Source organism: Schistocerca nitens, chromosome 4 (assembly GCF_023898315.1).
Source record: "Schistocerca nitens isolate TAMUIC-IGC-003100 chromosome 4, iqSchNite1.1, whole genome shotgun sequence".
Taxonomy (NCBI): Eukaryota; Metazoa; Arthropoda; class Insecta; order Orthoptera; family Acrididae; genus Schistocerca; species Schistocerca nitens.
The window spans coordinates 989,574,786-989,591,714 of record NC_064617.1 but is presented as its reverse complement, the minus strand read 5'-3'; positions in this window follow the sequence as shown (position 1 = coordinate 989,591,714).

The window sequence follows — 16,929 nt, the reverse complement described above, 5'->3', positions numbered from 1 at the left end:
GTGCCTCATCCAAGATAGAGCTCAACATGTCCTTCTTAACGGATGAAAGTAGACAGATGAAAAAGTAATTTTGGCTGTATCTGAAGGCAGTGTCATAATGCCGTTGCTGTTTACAATGTAACCAAAAGTATCCGGACATCGCCATGTAATGCGAAATTGCCAACTACAGGTCAGGAGAGGCGTGTACATGTCTCCTCTGCAGTTCCATCATATGTACTGGGTTTGTAAATAAAATTGCTTCTTCCTGCTGATGCTTAATTTATTTAACCCATACGCGTTTCGCCTTATCTTGTTCTAAGGCATCATCAGTGCGATCTATAATGATGCAGTTTCGTTAGTTTCAGATTGTGAAACACTTCACGTCGTGATTTTTTTTTGTAAAAAAGTGATTACTTCCGATCTGCTGATCTGTGTTTCGTCACATCTGGTCTGGAGGTCGCATAACCACTTTTATTACTGCCATATGCGACCTCCAGACCAGATGTGAGGAAACACAGATCAGCAGATCGGAAGTAATCACTTTTTTACAAAAAAAAAATCACGACGTGAACTGTTGCAAAATCGAAAACTAACAAAACTGTATCATTATAGATCGCACTGATGGTGCCTTAGAACAAGATAAGGCGAAACGCGTATGGGGTAAATAAATTAAGCAGCAGCAGGAATAGGCAGTGTTACTTACAAAACAAGTATTTATATGCTTGCTGCGGAAGATGGCCACGCAAACAAACTTGTCACTCTCGTCTATAAATAAAACTAAAACAGCCTGAGTAGACGTAGTCACATTTATTCAGGCTGTTTTAGTTTGATTTCTAGACCATGCCCTCTTAGACAAATTATAGATTCAGGTATATCTTCTGAAGAAGGCTCAATTATTTGGGCTGAAACCTAGGTAAAGGTTGGTTTCATTACCGCAATCGAGGCTGATATTTTCTTATATATCATTTTCCACGTCTTCCAGCCATCGTTTCCGGGGTTTCCCTCTGCTCCTTTTGCCACGTGGATTGCCTGAATAAACCTTTTTGACAGCTCGATCCTCTGACATTCGCTTTACATGGCCCAGCCTTCTTAATCTTTTACATTTAATTTCAGTTACCAAGTCAGGTTTTCTATACAGTTCTTCCAATTACTTGTTTCTCTTTATCCTCCATTGCCTGCCTCATACACGGCTCCAGAAATCTTTCTTAATATTTTCCTCTCCCATCTTGTCAAGAGCTCTTCTTCTGCTACAGTCATTGTCCATGTTTCTGAGCCATACATTACCACCGGTCTTATGACTGTTCGATAGCCAATCACCTTCGATTTTCTGGCCAAGACGCGTGACTGAAGGATCTTGATCAGGGCCCAGTCAGCTCTATTTCCTGCAGCAATCCTAGATTTCATTTCATCTCTTACTCTGCTATCCTCCATAGCCAACACTCCCAGTTATTGGAACGTCTCACATCTCTCATAGTTGTCTCTCTTCAACTTAACATATTTCTCTTTAACAAGAGCATTTTTCCTGGAAGCAAAGAGGTACTGTGTTTTGGTCCCAATGTTTCTGCCTCCTTTTCCGGTCTGCCAAATCCTTATTCCATTTCTTTCAAACTTCTAGACAGCAGACACACATCATCGGCATAAGCTAGATTTTGGTGCATACGGCTAAACAATGTGCCACCATGGTCATCAATCTGCACCCTCCTCATCATTCTCTGCAACACTATGTTGAAGAGTAGCGTGGATAATACGAGGGCAGTTCAATAAGTAATGCAACACATTTTTTTTCTGAAACAGGGGTCGTTTTATTCAGCATTGAAATACACCAGGTTATTCCCCAATCTTTTAGCTACACAACACTATTTTTCAACGTAATCTCCATTCAATGCTACGGCCTTACGCCACCTTGAAATGAGGGCCTGTATGCCTGCACGGTACCATTCCACTGGTCGATGTCGGAGCCAACGTCGTACTGCATCAATAACTTCTTCATCATCCGCGTAGTGCCTCCCACGGATTGCGTCCTTCATTGGGCCAAACATATGGAAATCCGACGGTGCGAGATCGGGGCTGTAGGGTGCATGAGGAAGAACAGTCCACTGAAGTTTTGTGAGCTCCTCTCGGGTGCGAAGACTTGTGTGAGGTCTTGCGTTGTTATGAAGAAGGAGAAGTTCGTTCAGATTTTTGTGCCTACGAACACGCTGAAGTCGTTTCTTCAATTTCTGAAGAGTAGCACAATACACTTCAGAGCTGATCGTTTGACCATGGGGAAGGACATCGAACAGAATAACCCCTTAAGCGTCCCAGAAGACTGTAACCATGACTTTACCGGCTGAGGGTATGGCTTTAAACTTTTTTTTGGCAGGGGAGTGGGTGTGGCGCCACTCCATTGATTGCCGTTTTGTTTCAGGTTCGAGGTGATGAACCCATGTTTCATCGCCTGTAACAATCTTTGACAAGAAATTGTCACCCTCAGCCACATGACGAGCAAGCAATTCCGCACAGATGGTTCTCCTTTGCTCTTTATGGTGTTCGGTTAGACAACGAGGGACCCAGCGGGAACAAACCTCTGAATATCCCAACTGGTGAACAATTGTGACAGCACTACCAACAGAGATGTCAAGTTGAGCACTGAGTTGTTTGATGGTGATACGTCGATCATCTCGAACGAGTGTGTTCGCACGCTCCGCCATTGCAGGAGTCACAGCTGTGCACGGCCGGCCCGCACGCGGGAGATCAGACAGTCTTGCTTGACCTTGTGGCGATGATGACACACGCTTTGCCCAACGACTCACCGTGCTTTTGTCCACTGCCAGATCACCGTAGACATTCTGCAAGCGCCTATGAATATCTGAGATGCCCTGGTTTTCCGCCAAAAGAAACTCGATCACTGCCCGTTGTTTGCAACGCACATCCGTTACAGACGCCATTTTAACAGCTCCGTACAGGGCTGCCACCTGTCGGAAGTCAATGAAACTATACGAGACGAAGCGGGAATGTTTGAAAATATTGCACAAGAAATTTCCGGTTTTTTCAACCAAAATTGGCCGAGAAAAAAAATGTGTTGCATTACTTATTGAACTGCCCTCGTACATCACCCTGTCTTAACCCTTGGTTGACTTCAAATTCCTTAGAAAGTTTTCCTTCTGCCTTTACCTGGCATTTTGTGCTGGTGAGAGTCATTTGCACAAGTCTGATAAGTTTACTTGTGAATTGTGTGTGAAATCTTATGGGACTTAACTGCTAAGGTGATCTGTCCCTAAGCTTACACACTACTTAACCTAAATTATCCTAAGGACAAACACACACACCCATGCCCGAAGGAGGACTCGAACCTCCACTGGGATCAGCCGCACAGTCCATGACTGCAGCGCCGAGACCGCTCGGCTAATCCCGCGCTGCTTACTTGTGAATTCCATCTCCATTAAGGTGTCATATAGCTTTTTCCTTTTTACCGTATCATAGGCCTGTTTAAAGCCTACAAAAAGGTGGTGTACAGGAACATTATACTCATAACACTTTTCCATTATTTGCCTTATAATGAAGATCTGTTGTTGTCCTGTTCTGGTCTGTTATTGATCTGCCCCGTCGAAATCCGCACTGGTAGTCTCCGAGTATTTCTTCTGTACTTGGTGTAAGTCTCGTAGCAATGACTAGATGTACTTTTCGTTTATTTGCGATGGGTTTGGTAGTTACAGTATTGAGTCTTACTACAACGACCTTGAGGTCACTAATTGTATGAGTAAGTGACCATCGGAAATGAAACTCTAGCTTTCTTTGAACTGTTTCGCCAGCTTTCATTGGCTATAGCGATTTCAGCTTCAGTGCTTTCTACTAGCGTTTGGAGGACTGGTTGTTTCCGAACACAGCCACGACAATTTACAACAACGACAATGATTGTTTGCTGGGTTTTCAGTAGTAAAGCAATGACAGCGGAATATATCGGTCAATAGAGCTCAGTGACTTCTAACGTCGACCAGTCACTGCACGTCATCTGAGTAACAAACCCACCAGGGTCATATCGACACTTCTAAAGCTGTCCAAGTCGACTGTTGACGATGTGATTGTGAACTGAAAACACAGTTAGACCAGCCCCAAGCAGACATCATGTAATCACGGAGAGGGACCATCGAGCAGTGTGAAGGATGGTTGTAAATGACGGCATGAAACCAGAGGATGGAACCGCTCGTGAGTACCAAATGACTACCAGCAGTCCACCTAGCACAATAGCTGTGCGTAGCGAGTTAAAGTAAACGGAGTACGACGGCAGAGCAACTGTTCATAAGTTGCACATTGGTGCTGTCACTGCTAAGCGAGGCTTGAGGTGGTGTAAAGAGCGACACAACTGGACAATGGATGACCGGATACAAGTGATTAGGAGTGCTAAACCAAGCTATACAATGTGGCAAACCAATGGGAGAGTCTGTGTTTGGTGAATGCCTGGAGAACGTTGCCTTCAATCGCTTGTAGTGACAAGAGTAAAGGAGGTGATAATAAGGAATTGGGATGTATTCGTGGCTACGTTGTGGTTCGCTTATTGCGAGTAAGGCGGGTAGGACGTCAAACGGGCCGACTTGGAGCAGGAGAGGCACCGCAGGACATTTTAATTTCCACTGTCTATACTTTTACAAATAAATTCATAAAACTTTGTCAGCATGACCAGGAAGGATTCAGAATTCACACTCATAGCAGTGGAAGTTCGAAAACATAACGAAGTAATTTTTTTACATGTGAAATTTCATCATTTTTTTTCACTTACTAATGGCAGCAGTTGTTGCTATAGGTACACTTTTCTTCATAAGTAAGAGAAGAGACATGGTTCGATGAATTTTGCACAGCATACAAACCATACTTAAAGGTGTATGAAACTCTAGAATTTTCCAAATCTATTAAAAACTGTGGTAAAAATTGAGGTAATTAACTAAAAAATTTGTGTTTTTTTCTAAGCATGAAGTTTAAAATACAACAGATCATTCGTTTTTTTATAAATTAAATAAAGTCTAGTTTCATACACCTGTAAGTATGGTATGTATGCTGTGCAAAATTCATCAAAGAATCTCCCTAACTTATGAAGAAAAGCGTACCTATAGCAACAAATGCAGCCAGCAGTAAGTGAAAAAATGATGAAATTTCACACTTAAAAAAATTATTTTGTTATGTTTTCGAACTTCCACTGCAATGAGTGTGAATCCTGAATCCTTCCTGGTCATGCTGACAAAGTTTTATGAATTTATTTGTAAAAGTACAGACAGTGGAAATTAAAATGTCCTGTGATGCCTCTCCTGCTCCAAGGCGGCCCGTTTGACCTCCTAGCCCCCCTTAAGAAAACGTAAATTACGGAATGATGTGAACGTATCTTACAGCAGTGTGTTCTTATCAGCATGAGAGTGCGAGCTCCTCGCCATGCGGTGCAGGCCTCAGGGATGTCTACCAGCCGCTGTGCCATCCATCGCCTTGCGGTCTCATGCAGATGAAGTACGGAGGAGCATGTGGTCGGCGTGTCGCTCTCCCGGCCACTCTGGAGACATTCCAGGCCGTGGAGCCGCTACTGTTTTGCAAAATACCTCCTCAATTGGCATCACGAGGCCAAGTGCACCCAGTACTAGTCCTCCTACACCAAGTAAAAGTCTTTGACTATACCGGGAATCGAACCCGGGTCCTCCCCATGGCGGCCATCTACACTGCCCACTAAGCTATAGAGATGGACATCATGACAACACGCCATCTGATAAAGTAGCTTCCGTGATGCAGTGGTTTGTGGACAATAACACAGCAGAGCCTCAACCCTGAACCCAATGGAACACTTTTGGAATGAGCTGGAATGTCGACTTGGCTCCAGACCCTAACGTCTAACATCGTTACATCTCTGGTTTAGGCTGCCGAGAAAGGATGCACTGCCATTCCTCCATAGATATTGAGACAGGATGTTGGATGTGTCCCCAGCATTCAAGCCGTCATAAAGGCGAATGGTGCACGCATCTCACATAAATGTCGACAAACAGGTGTCCGCGTACTTTCGATCACATAGTGTATATAAATAATGTAGTGGATAACGTCAGAAACCACGTGAGGTGGTACGCACCCCGTCGCAGGAAGAACGCAACAGTCTCGCAGTCAAAGGAACCTCTTCCAGTAACTCTGGAAGCTCATTTTCAAGAAAGTGTAGAGAGTGAATTCCTATCAGACTATGCGGTATCACAACAGGCCCAGTCAACTGATGGTCTATCACGCCAAACTACACATTCACAGAGACGCGTTCTTGAAAATTTGTCTCCACAAAGATGTGTGGACCTTCGTCGGACTACCGACGTGTGTTACTTGTGTTGTTGATACCATAGTGAGTGAAAGTGGGAAGGTTGCAACGACAGAAGACTAGCGAAATGCAGGAAGACTGTAGAGAAAAGAAGTTTGGTGCAGGAACTGGCAGCTCCTGTTGAGAATGGATAAATACGCAGGAGAGTGGACAAAATAGAACATATTACCTCGCCCGATACCGTGCAGGACAAGCGCATCATTTTCATTTGCGTAGTACCTCACAAATTGATATGCATTTCAGTTCTGGAAAGGGCTCCTGTTTATTTCGTGTTCGAGATGATATATTGCGCCGAAGATGATCGACGGCGTTAGAATCCGGTCAAGGAGAAGTGAGAAGATTAGCTGACGAGAACGGGTCGGTATCCATTAAAGCGATACGGCCCGTACAACCGACCGGAGAACCGGCTTGTGCCAACGCTGGTTACACAGCAATTGCTGTGCGGTGTAATTGGCCGGATTCAGAAACACGAGAGGCGCCGTAGAATGCTGCCGCTTCGCAGAGGCGACTATTAGCATAAATCAGACGGGGCTGGCTGCGTCCTTGGCGCGGCACATCCTGCCGGAGATGCTGCCCAGCGTACGTACGTGCGAGGTGCGTGGGACGCGCCGCGGGGGAGGGGGGGGGGATGCATCCGCTACGAGAACAGCCGGATGTCGCTCCCGCCCAGGTCGGGACAACACGGCGGGCTCAGCACGTGATTAATTGTTGGGACACCGTCGCAAATACAGGCCACAGTATCTTCCCATATTACAAGTGTATAGAAACGCGTCTCGCCCGCATCTCCAAAGTCATTTGCACGATTGTGCCAATCGAGGAGTACTACGATAGACAGCTCAAAAGAATACCTACAAGGGGTGAGGTAGGGCGCGAGGAAATAAAATACACCTAAGAAAATCCGGAAAAGGCCTTGCGATAGCATAGGACCTAACTCAGTTCTTCGTTAGAACAAAACAGAATTTCGAAACGGAACGGATACTTGAGAGAATTAGATAAGGAAATGAGACACTAAAAGTAGTATGCGGGTTGTGGCTATAAAATAACGGGATTATTGCTGTGAAACATTTTACTTCAAAAAGATACAAATTTATGTAGTAATATACTTCCCTCCTCTGTCCCTAAAACGCTCCGTGCGATTTTTCCATTGATGGGAACAGTGCTGGAAGTCGCCATCTGTGAGCTCCTTGATCATACATGCCGCTTTTTCTTTCACTGCTTCGCCGGACTCAGATAGTGTTCTTTTTAATGTAGCTTTAACCTTGAGGAGTAGCTGAAAGTCATATGGTGTTAGGCGGGTGGTCCAACAGTGGCATGCTTCACTTCGATAGAGATTTCTTAACGGACAATGTGGTATGACCCAGTACGTTGTCTTGATACAGAACCCATTACTTCCTCTTCCGCAATTCGGGTCTTCTTTTCTTGTTTTCTCACGGAGTTGAGCAAGAACCTCAAGGTGGTAATACTGATTAATTGTTCGACCTTCAGGAACGCAGTCAAGACACACAGCTCCATGAACATATAAAAAAAATCGTCATCACTTTCAATCTTGATATGCTCATTCACGTTTCTTTCGCTCTCGGTGAAATTGGGCATTTGCAGCGCATGGATCGGAGCTTAGTTTCTGGATCATAACTGATCAATGAACATTTATCATATCTTATGTCTCTATCCAAGAAATTAGAATCCTTTTGGCCCTTCCAGTTCATGGATCGGCGCTTAGTTTCTGGATCATAACTGAAAAACTAACATTTGTCAGTGTGACTACTCTATCCAACAAATTAGGATCTTTTTAGTGTTATTCAAACTGGCAGTAAAACCATTTCCACGTGGTTCTTTTTCTTCTATAGTGAGAATTTTCGGGACCAGTTTCGCACACACTTTTTCATGTTAAATTAGTTAATTAAAATTTGAGTTACTTGTTCTTTGTCAATTCCTACAGTTTCAGCAATCAATAGAACACTTAACGGACTGTCAGACCGAATCAAATTAGCGACTTCTTCGACATTGTCATTCGTTTTTGGTGTTGAACGGTGTCCCGGGCATGAGTCACCTTCAACGTCGTCTCGGCCATCGTGGAAACGTTTGAACCACTCAAAAAATTGCATACGTTACAAACAGCCATTGCCGTGTATTTCTTTGTCTGCCTCCGGTAGCTGAATAGTCAGCATGATGGATTGTCAATCCTCTGGGTCCGGGTTCGATTCCCGGCTGGGTCGGGGAATTTTCTCCGTCCAAGGACTGCGTGTTGTGCTGTCCTCATCGACTACATCCTCATCGACTGCAGGTAGGCGAAGTGGCGTCAAATTGAAAGACCGGTACCCAGCGAACGGCCTGACGGATGGGGGGGGGGGGGGGGGGTAGGCACACGAGTAAGTAAATAAATAAATGTATTTCTTTTAGTAAAAAAAAAAAGATAGGTTTCAGTAGCAGTTTTTCCAAGTTTTATGTGAAAGTTCAAGACAATTTGTTTCCCTATTATTACACTTCACTTTTTCGGTAAAACAGACACACTGATTTATCTACAGACACTAGAGATTCCGCGCTCGAATGGGAAGGCTTTATGCTTCACAGCTGTTGGTCGTTCATCTTTGGCGCATCTGTACGTGGCACCATCAGCCCAGTTATTTTAAAGCCATACCTCATACGCGTTTTGCTATTTCGGCAGCAGAGTTGATGATGGCCAAACTAGAGAAGATATAAAATGCAGACTGGCAATAGCAACAAGAGCATCACTGAGAGAGAGGAGTCTGTTAACATCTGATACACATTTAAATGTTAGTCTTTTCTGAAGGCATTTTTCTGGAGGGTAGCCTTGAATTTAAGTGGAACGCGGACGAGCAGCAGTTCAGACAAGAAGATGTAGTGGCTTTTGAATCCCTATAGAAGAATGCTGAAGATGAGACGGATAGGATGAGTAGCAAATGAGGAGGTAATGAACTGAGGAAGAGAGAAATTTATAGTACAAGTTGGCTAAAGGCGCGCGTCGGTTGATGAGATGCATCCTGAGACGTCACAGAATTGTCAGGTTGGTAATGGAACAAACGTGGGGTGGGGGGGGGGGGGGGGGGAGGGGAGTAAAAACTGCGGAGAGAGAGACAAAAAAATGGTTCAAATGACTCTGAGCACTACGGGACTTAACTGCTGTGGTCATCAGTTCCCTAGAACTTAGAACTACTTAAACCTAACTAACCTAAGGACATCACACACATCCATGCCCGAGGCAGGATTCGAACCTGCGACCGTAGCAGTCGCGCGGTTCCAGACTGTAGCGCCTAGAACCGCTCGGCCACCCCGGCCGGCAGGGAGAGACAAGGCTTGAACATATGAGGCAGGTTCAAGTGGATGTAGGCTGCGGCAGTTATACAAAAATGAGGGCGCTTGCACCGAATTAACATGGAGAGCTGCAGCAAATCCATCTTCACAAAAACAATATGGCGATACAGCGGTTAGAATGTAACCACAGCTGCAATTTAACAACGCAAAAAAAGTGGACGTTTAATAAAATTTAAAAACCACCAAAAACAATAAAACTCAAATTTATTTAATTATGAAAATTTAATTAACATGTTTAACATACAAAATGTTACATAGTTAGTCTTACACAACTTAGACAGAGCCGTCACATTTATTGAGGTCAGCTATTCACTGTCATAAGAATTTATTTTATTAATATTATGTTCTAGCTTTTCTTGCAATACAAGAAACACTCTGAATAACATTTACACTTCCAGATAAAAATCTTTAAGTTGGTGCCGAATCGTAATGACTGTACAGTACAATTTAGTTTGAATGTAGAAATTTATAGATCTTCACTAATTTCTCGTGTCTTTTCTCGCTTGAATTGTTTCTTAATTTTGATTAAAGAGGCCTGTAGATGGCGAAGATCCTCTCAATGAATGCGTTGGTGGCAAGGCAAGAAATGAGGCACTAATAAAGTAATAGTACGAATAGGTTAGTGTCTTGAATAAATTAATCACACGAACTTATCCCAAGAAAACAATATAAGGCAATGGATGGCTTTTTCTTAAAAAATACCCAGGTTTTTCTCAATCACGAATGTAACGCAAAGAAATTCTCGCAGCAGGTATTGAGGAAAGGCAAATGATTAAGTTCAGATCTTACTTCCATAAATTCCACATCCCTTTTCAATGCTCCTCCGAATCCTCTTGACAACGGCACACAGACGAAGGGATAATATATGGGGGACCTTGGTGACCAAGAAATGTGATCATTTCTGCCAAACCATCTTCCGAGGCACGTTACTTAAAACGACTAGCTTAGCAGACGCAGCTTCGCACGCATACACTGTATGTTCTGTACGCGTTGTTCTTGTTTTTCTTTAAAGGCCATGGAAGTATGGTCTTTTTCGAATGTACTTGTGACAAAAAACGATTCTGGTTGGTGGAGTCGCAGCTCTTTGTTAATCCTGGCTTTTGATTTCTTGTGATGGCATTTCCATAGAAGCTTTCATCCCCTGACACATATTTCCTTAGGAGTCAAATACCAGTTTTCATAGATTTAGCTTCAAAGATTTTTTAACATAACGAAATATTTTCATAAAAATTTTCATCCCTTATTTCACCCCCATAGGGGTTGAATTTCCAAAAACAGTGAAAAATAAGTTTATTTTTACTTCTAAAAGGGAAGTCTAAAACCAATTTTCATACATTTAGCTTTAAGAATGCTTTTTTTATTAAAAAAATCCTTAACCCACTATTTTACCCCCTTGGTGGTCTAATTTCCAAAAATGCTGAAACTCGCATTTTTTTCTAATCTTGAAGTCAAATACTTATTTTCGTTAATGCAAGTTTAATACTGCTTTAGTATGTCTTCCATTATGGTGTCTTTGAAAAACTGTTCACCAATTTTCCACCCAAATAGGGATTAAATTTTAAAAAAGTGCTAAAACATGTATTTCTTTTATTTCCGACCTAGGAACGAAGTACCAAATTCTAGCTTTAAAACTGTCTCAACAGTAACATATATTCAAAGAACTTTGCATCCCCTGTTTACCCCCTAAGGAGTGGAGTTTCGAGAAATCCCGTCTTAAACGATGCCTACAGTATAAGATGAACACCCTCTCCAAATTTCAAGTTCCTATCCTTAGCGGTTTGGGACACATCCTGTTAATGTAGAGATTTGTCAGCTGACGACTAGAATGTGAAGGCACTCCATCGTGCCGGAAGAACGTAACAGTCTAGTGGTCAAAGGAACCTCTTCCAATAACTCTGGAAGCTCATTTTCAAGAAAGCGTATGCAATGAATTCCTATCAGACTATGTGGTATCACAACAGGCCCAGTCAATTTATCATCTACCATGCCAAACTACACATTCTTGAAATTTTGTCTCCACAAAGAAGTGTGGATTTTCGTCGGACCACCGACATGGGTTACTTGTGTTATTGATGCTATCGTGAGTGAAAGTGGCGTCATCAGTAAACAGTACAAATATCCGATTTGCAGTCAGACAGCAACACAATTACAATAGTTCACTTTCACCTCCTCCTCGAAAGCGTTGAAAATGGTTCAAATGGCTCTGAGCACTATGGGACTCAACTGCTGAGGTCATTAGTCCCCTAGAACTTAGAACTAGTTAAACCTAACTAACCTAAGGACATCACAAACATCCATGCCCGAGGCAGGATTCGAACCTGCGACCGTAGCGGTCTTGCGGTTCCAGACTGCAGTGCCTTTAACCGCACGGCCACTTCGGCCGGCAAAGCGTTGAACCCCATGTAGAAGATGACAGGGATCGTGTATGTAACGTCCGTTATATTTTCGTAGGTGGAATTTTGCATGTACTTGTTGAATGACTACGTTCTAATATTTGAATAATGTCTTCTAATTCATCTGCGCTTTGTTCGTTTTGGCGGTGAGAGGAAACCACACTTCTGGACGCTCCAGCAGTCTCATGCAGTGTAGTGAAAACATGAATAAACACTCTTAAATCCGGTACTCTGCGTCTAGGAAATAGTCTACCGTATGCTCTGTAAGCCGCACCATCGTTTCCTTTACAAAACCCGTGCGCAGGTAAAACGTCGGCATACTCATCGTTTTTAAATACAATCGGCGTGCTTAAACAATAAAGTGGAATTTGCCAAAGAATCACTATCAAACCACTGCCGAAAAATTCAGTTATGTAAACTCAAGCACAACTTCACACCTTGAACTTCAAAATAAATATGATATTTAGTGAATAAAATAATAGTAACTGTAGTACCAACTCGGGAAATAAAAACTTATTTCCGTAACGAACAAAAATTGGATACATATTATATGGAATGCTTCATTGGAATTAGTTTGTACTCCCACCTCATAAAATATTTACAATTCCTCCGGAAACAGGCTGCATATATGCATCATTGATGTCAGTTTAAACACTGCGCGCTGCTATTTTACCTGTGTTGTTAGAAGCAGTTTCGGCCTCTCTGAGTATTATTGCCTTACTGTAAAGAGCATTGCAGTAAGCAGACAGGGAGTTTTCATCGTCGGCTTTGCCTGACTCACGAGTTCCTCCTCTTGTAATGACTGATGCGCTTATTCAACAGCAGAAAAGCACCAGACTACGGTGCTAAACGCAATCAGTTCTCACACTTCCGTAAATTTTTTGATGGAGAGTTTATCTTTAGGAACTGGATAAATAGTACGGTGCTTCGTTGTTGCTCGTAACTGTGTACTGTTCATTACATATTAAAACACCGTATTGGGTCTGCTGTGTTTTTTAGTCCATTCTACACACATCAAAAAAAGTTCTGCATCACCTCCGTTCCGAGGGTTCCGGAAGCTGTACAGAAAATTGGAATAGAGGTCAACATAAACATCATTTCGAACTTTTTATTGCTCATGAAAACCACACATTGCATGTTGTACCACCATACAGCGAGACCTTCAGAGGTGGTGGTCCAGATAGCTGTACACACCCGTACCTCTAATACCAGCACCACGTCCTGTTGCAATGATGCATGCCTGTATTCGTCGTGGTGTACTACCCCCAAGTTCATCAAGGCACTGTTGGTCCAGATTGTCCCACTCCTCAACAACGATTCGGCGTAGATCCTTCAGAATGGTTGGGTAGTCACGTCGTCCATAAACAGCCCTTGTCAATTTATTCCAGGCATGTTCGATAGGGTTAATGTCTGGAGAACATGCTGGACACTCTAGTCGAGCGATGTCGCTGTCCTGAAGGAAGTCATTCACAAGATGTGCACGATGGGGTCGCGAATTGTCATCCATGAAGACGAACACCTCGCCAATATGCTGCCGATATGGCTGCACTATCGGTCGGAGGACGGCATTCACGTACCGTACAGCCGTTACGGCGTCTTCCATGACCACCAGTTGCGTACGTCGGCCCCACATAATGCCACCCCAAAACAGCAGGGAACCTCCACCTTGCTGCCCTCGCTGAACAGTGAGTCTAAGGCGTTCAGACGAGTCGAGTTGCCTCCAAGCACGTCTCCGACGATTGTCTGGTTGAAGGCACATGTGACACTCATCGCTGAAGAGAACGTGATGCTCAATCCTGAGCGGTCCATTCGTCGGGCGACAGACCGCGCCGCTCGAACTGTCAACACAACTGGCACTGCTAAGAGTATCCTACCACTTCCACATCGCTGGTAACGGGTTATACACAATGCCGGTGACTACTTTGAAGGCCACTAAAAGTTTGAAACACCTATCTACTTTGTACGAGCTGTAAATAAATAGTTGCCACTATTAAAGTTCCAACACTCGTATGATGCTATTTTGTCAAAAACTGACACATTGAGCGTGAACTAGCCGTCTGAAGATGAACCTATCGATTCGGAACCGGTAATGGCGCTGTTTAAATAAGTAAAGAGCATTTTAAAAAGTGGCTGCTTGCTGTAATCTTCTGCGTAAGAGTCAACCTATATATTAAATTATCGTCGAGCTAAAACTTTTTAGTTTCAGCTTGATAATGTCCACTATGGACAAACGGTAGTTACTGTTATTCTGAAGAAGGTTGGGTTATCCCGACTGAAACCTAGGTAAATTCTAGGTAAACGGTGCAACTGAGGCTGTTCATTATTAAAATTAAAATTAGTTTTTGCAGATGACATGAGTGTTATAATAAATCCCATTCCAGAAAAGGCAGCTGAAGATATTGTTAAGGATGTCTTTCAAAGAATTATTAAGTGGTTCTCAGAAAATGGACTCTCCATTAATTTGAAAAAACGCACTATATCCAGTTCTGTACACCGAATAGAGTCATACCGACAATTGATGTAGCATATTACCGGAAGAAGCATATTACTGAGCTTCTAAAACAACTAAGTTCAGCCTCTTTCGCTCTTCGTATAATCGTTAGTCTTGGTAATAAACAGATCAGCGTCCTAAGGTACTTTGGATATTTCCACTCAATGATGTATTATGGAATAGTTTTCTGGGGTAACTCACCACTTAGACATAAAGTATTGATTGCACAGAAGAGAGCAGTGAGAATAATTAGAAGTGTTCACCCAAGGACGTCATGTAGGCACCTTTTCCAGCAATTAGGTATTTTAACTGCACCATCAGAGTACATAAATTCGCTAACGAAATTTGTTACAAATAATCCATCTCAATTCGCGAAGAACATTAATGTTCATACGTACAACAGTAGAGGGAAAAATGACCTTTCCTATCAGTTATTGAAGCTCAGTTGCTCTAAAAGGAGTACATCATTCAGCAGCAAAAATCTTTGATCATTTGCCCAACAACATAAAGTGTCTGGCAGGTAGCAGATCAGGTTTTAAATGTAGCTTAAAATAATTTCTTTTGGACAACTCCTTCTACTGCAAGGACGAGTTTCTGTTTCAGAAATGGTAAAAAAAAGAGTTGTACCTCTAAATGTAGTTGCATGTGTAGAACTAAAAATTTCAGTAATATTAATATTAGGACTATTCATGTGTGTATGTATGTATATGTATCTTGTAAGCTGACTTGTTCCACATCATGTCGATAAAATAATCGGGAAAATGATCTACAGAACATGACATAACTAAAACTAAGCTAAAAAACTACTCATTATTACGGAAAATTTTTACTACATTGCAGTGTTCTACGAGAACATTATCAAGTACAAATACAATGACGTTTTCAATTGATTTCTCCGTCTTCGTTTTGAGATCGATATTTGTCGAGAGACAGACTCAGAAGAACGAGCAATTTTCAAAATGTTCCACTGCAGATGAACATTATGATAGGACATCATACTCCACTGAAATGCTCTAACGTGGGGCTAATTTCATTACAGTGGCAGAAATTAAGGATGACAGAATGGAATGAAACCACAATGGAATGAACGTCAGAAAGCCTTTCGAAATTTTGAGCCGTTGTGTTTACGTGTATACTGCATGATCGAAAGCATCTGGAGACCCCTACGTAAGACGAAGAGGCGGGCCGCCATTGTGAAAGGAGACGGACAGTACTGTGTTGTCAGCAAAGAAGCTGTGGCTGCACAATGGGACGGTCTAAAGAGGTCAGTTACTTCATTGGATGTCACCAGATCCATGACGGAGATTTCCACCCTTCTAAAGCCGCCCAAGTCTGCAGTTGGTGATCTGACTGTGACGTGTAAATGCGAAGAAACAACTATAGCTAATCTGAGATCACGCAAACCCCATGTACTGACGCGACAGGGCCGGTCGGACATTGCGGCAAGTGACTGTAAAAAAAATGGAATGGAATCAGCGGAAGAAAAGACTCGTCAGTTTGGAAATACTACCAGCAGTTGGGACGGTACGTCACATAAATATTGACATTTTCATCGGTTGTAAACCGTAGTTAACGTATTTTATGAATATATCTAGTGTAAAAGATATAGTTAACGTTCTTGAAACAACTGATATCCACCGATAATTTAAGAGTAGCATCTTTATTTAATGTCTATGAAAATAAAAAAGGATCGAAAGAGACGCGGTTGTACAGGCGAGGAGGAAGGACGTACTTTTTGGTACACACACTGTTTTGTTTCGCGATACGGCAGGCAGCCATTGAGCGGCTACACATATTTTATGTAAGTTATTCTGTATTCTACTGAAATACACTAATTATTATTGTCGCAAAATGAATTTCTTTGTAATAGTTGTCACCTCAAATGCTCGCAGTGGCTAATTATTTATAATAAGCATTTTTTCAGTAATTTGCGCTGCGAGAAGCTCATCTTCCGATGCAGCTTCCGGTCGGCCCTTACGCGCCGAAGTATTATTTTTCAAAGTGTTAACAGTAAATGTAAATGCGAGATATTTCGTTGTAAGAACCTTTCTAAATTGCAACAGATAATTAATTTACCTTGAAGATCATTTTTTAAATTACACAGATTCCATGAGTTCAGTAAGTTTTATCTTGGCCGCTCCACGACAACAATCGAAATTCTCTCGAGCCTTGCTTTGCAATCAGTAAATAGAAATTAACAAAATTACATTCAATTCAGTTAACGGCAACTATATTTTAGGTACACGAACAACAACGGCCCGGCAAGAAACCGTCTCATATTTACTTATGCACGTAAGTAAAAGTGATAAGAAAACACAATATCCCTGAGAGAAAGAATCATGCACTAACAAAAGAAAAAATTCATGCTGATAAATTAAAAATAAAAATATATTAAATATGTATATAATTGTTTTTGTACATAA